General features: G+C 49.0%; 1 pseudogene; it reads right to left on the reverse strand.

Annotated features, from left to right (window-relative positions):
* Positions 1 to 386: 386 nt before the first annotated feature.
* On the reverse strand, positions 387 to 1,161 carry LOC131503574 (coiled-coil domain-containing protein 71L-like; annotated as a pseudogene).
* Positions 1,162 to 3,854: the final 2,693 nt, after the last annotated feature.

The following is a 3,854-nucleotide window of genomic DNA, read 5'->3' on the forward strand; positions in this document are numbered from 1 at the left end:
GAATCTTTTGGTTTGTAATCACCGAGCCCATGACATTCAAAGCCATACAAATCCTTACATTATTAACAGTGATACGCTTGAATTTCTTAGAAATTCTTCGAAAATATCCTTGGTCAAAGTGTTGGAATCCAGTTAACTCGGAAAGGTGTGGAACTCAGAATACCCACTATTGCCATTGGTATTGAGAATACCAACTATTGCAACAACTTTCCACACATATTCAATCTTTCGTCCAGAAAGAGTGGCAGTCAAAAAAGGAGAGAAAGAAAGAAAATGAGGCGGGAGGAGCCAGAGGTGGGTGAACAGCAAGGAAATTCTAGCTTTATTACACAAGCATGGAACCAACTTCCTTTGGAGTGGGTGGGGGTGGAATAGCTTCTTCTGAAGACTTCAGACCAATGAGGGAACAAGAGAGAACATGGATCTGCCCCTACAGTCCTGGAGACATCTCAATCTGGGGTTAGGAAGAAAGGGGACCTCCCTTGCGGTCCAGGGGTCTCCTCCCTCCACAGACCTGGTGCTGGGAGGCAGCAGAGGGCACAGCTGCCCCGGAGTCCCAGAAGGCGGCGCCGCATCCCGGGGGCGCTGGCCGGGACCGTCTGGTGCTTCTTCTCCTGTAAAGTGCACTAGGAGACGCGGTCCCGGCTGTCCCTAGTTCATCCCTCCAGGCACAACCCGTCCCGGGGCTGAGAAGTCGCGCGGCGGTGGCCCGCATCTCACGCCCAGGCACTGGGAAGCGGCGGAGTCTCACCACGGGTTCCAGGTTCACTCCCAGGACTTGGCGCGCCTGGCGTAGCGCTTCTGGCAGGCTGCTCTCGACCCACACGTCGCCTACTACGCGGATGGTGGGGAAGGTGGTCAACGTCGGGGTGGCCGCCCTTCCACTCTCCTCCAGGGTGCGGCCCCTGGAGCACGGCCCGGGTGCCGCGTGCTTACGGGAGCTGCTGTCCTCCCGGGACGGTGGCGGCGGGGGCGGCACCTTCCTCTGGCCGACCGCCACCGTCCGGGCTCCGTGGCGCCTCCGCCTGGCAGCTGGCGGGCGCGTCTGGAGGCGGGCCTCGGGGACTGCTGCCTCCGCATGGCCACTCCTGCAGCGCTAGAGGCTCCTCCTATGGCTGCTGGGGCCAAGGCCGCCCTGGGCCAGCGCCTCCGCCTCTTCATGCTGCTCCGGATGTGAGGCCGCTAGGGGCCGCTGCGCTTGCCAGGTCTCGCGGCCGCCTCAGGACCCTAATGAATTTCCTACCATGAAGCCAAATCAGGAGGCAGGCTGTGAGCGTTACACCGCAGTTGCTAGGAGACCAGGCGCTTTGTGAGGTCACAATGTCTGCATATCTTATCACGGTGGGCTGCCCAAAGCTGCCTTAGGTTTGGCTGTGTTTCAGATTATGCCCTTGAGAAAGACCTGCACGCAATCTTACCTGAGAAGGCCCATAATTCTTCACGAGTTCAAGAGTGTTGTCCTAGAGGTGAATGCACGGGTGCTTCAGCCTCCATTAATTCCATCTAACATGAAATGACACTTAGCGGTGGAGAGTACACACAACTTGCAATCAAACATGACTCTAAGAGGGTTTTAGCTAATTAAGTGCCTTGTCATGCAACGCACTGAAAGCCAAATTGAAATAACTACTCTACCCTTTCAAAGAACACCGATATACTGTGCCTTGCTTAGGGTTCCATACGTGTGTTGCTACAGCTCACAGTTCACGAAGCTGTTCTTCACAGCAGCAGCAAACAGTTGGCCTAGTTAGTATCCATGCGCACTTTCATGCAGCTTAGGGAAGACTGAGTCGTTGTGTGCTTAAGAGCAAAGCGTCAACGAATTTTGTGTGAGTGGCCAGTAGGGCATTCAGTGCCACTAAAACCTATTCACTACCTACCAATTCATGATATTTCAGGTAAGTCATAGACAAGGTAGTAAGAGACCGTATGGGATTCCAAGGGTAGAAAACGTGTTACACCGTCCGTGTAAGTGCTTTTGAAAGCAACCAGCATAGTCCATCCGTCATCACCACATACACAATTCATTCACAAAATACTACAAGGACCACCTACCATGATCAATTGAAATCCACTTCCGCATGAAAGGATGACTCCAAACTATGTGAATCACTAAAAGTGGTAAGTCATGGTAACAAGCAGAAGAGAAACTTGCCAAGGTCAACGTGATACATGTGACAGGCCTCTGTCTTTATTCAACTCCTTCTCTTAAACACACAAACAAAAGTTTCATCTACGCAGCTTAAGCTACTACTACCTCACGCTCATAAAGTGCTGAAAATGGAAAGCTATCCTCATATTCAGTAAGAGCAACCCCTGGATTTCCTTTTTCATTAAATGTAATTTATTTTCCAATTGGTTTCCACGCAACACCCAGTGTTTATCCCAACAGGGGCCCTCCTCAATGCCCGTCACCCACTTTCCCCTCTCCCCAACCCCACGTCAACCCTCAGTCTGTTATCAGTATTGAAGAGTCTCTTATGGTTTGCCTCCCTCCCTCTCTATAACTTTTCCCCCCCATCACCTCGCCCATGGTCTTCTGCTAAGTTTCTCAGGATCCACACATGGATGAAAACATATGGTATCTGTCTTTCTCTGCCTGACTTATTTCACGTAGCATCATACCCCCCCATTTCCATCCACGTTGCCACAAATGGCCAGGTTTCATTCTTTCTCATGGCCAAGTAGTATTCCATTGTATATACATAAACCACAACTTCTTTATCCGCTTGTCAGTTGCTGGACAGCTAGGCTCTTGCCATAGTTTGGCTGTTGTTGAAAGTAGTGCTATAAACATTGGGGTACATGTGCCCCTATGTCTCAGCACTCCTGTACCCCTTGGGTAAATTCCTAGCAGTGCTATTGCTGGGTCTTCGGGTAGATCTATTTTTAATGATTTCAGCAACCTCCACACTGTTTTCCAGAGCGGCTGCACCAGGTTGCATTCCCACCAACAGTGCAAGAGGGTTCCTGTTTCTCCACATCCCAACCAGCATCTATAGTCTTCTAATTTGCTCATTGATGCCACTCTGACTGGCATGAGGTGGTATCTCAGTGCGGTTTGGATTTGGATTTCCCCGACGAGGAGTGCTGTTGAGCATCTTTTCATGTGTCTCTTGACAATCTGGATGTCTTTTTTAGAACAGTGTCTGTTCAAGTCTTCTGCCCGTTTCTTCCCTGGATTCTTTGTTTCCCGGGTGTGGAGTTGGTGAGTTCTTTTTATAGGTTTTGGATAGTAGCCAATTATTCAGTATGACTTTTGCACACATCTTTTCCCATTCGGTCAGTTGCCTTTTAGTTTTGTTGATTGTTTCCTTCACTGTGGAGAAGATTTTTGTTTCAAGGATGTCCCGATGATTCAATTTTGCTTTTAGTTCCCTTGCCTTTGGAGATGTGTCAACTAAGAACTTGCTGACGCTGAGGTCAGAGACGATTTTTCCTGCTTTCTCCTCAAGGGTTTGATGGTTTCCTGTCTCACATTCACGTCCTTCATCCATTGTGAGTTTATTTTTGTGAGCAGTGTAAGAAATTGGTCTAATTTCATTCTTCTGCATGTTGCTGTCCACTCTCTCAGTACCATTTGTTAAAGAGACTGTCTTTTTTTCCATTGAATATTCTTTCCTGCTCTGTCAAAGATTAGTTGGCCATACGTATATGGGTCCAGTTCTGGGGTCTCTATTCTATGCCATTAAGTCTATGTATTTGTTTCTGTGCCAATACCATGCTGTCTTGATGGTTATAGCTTTGCGGTAGTGGCTAAAGTCTGGCATTGTGGTGCCTCTCACTTTGGTTTTCTTCTTCAGTATTACTTTGGCTATTCAGGGTCTTTTGTGTTTCCATACACATTTTATGAT

Source organism: Neofelis nebulosa (assembly GCF_028018385.1).
Source record: "Neofelis nebulosa isolate mNeoNeb1 chromosome Y unlocalized genomic scaffold, mNeoNeb1.pri SUPER_Y_unloc_1, whole genome shotgun sequence".
Taxonomy (NCBI): Eukaryota; Metazoa; Chordata; class Mammalia; order Carnivora; family Felidae; genus Neofelis; species Neofelis nebulosa.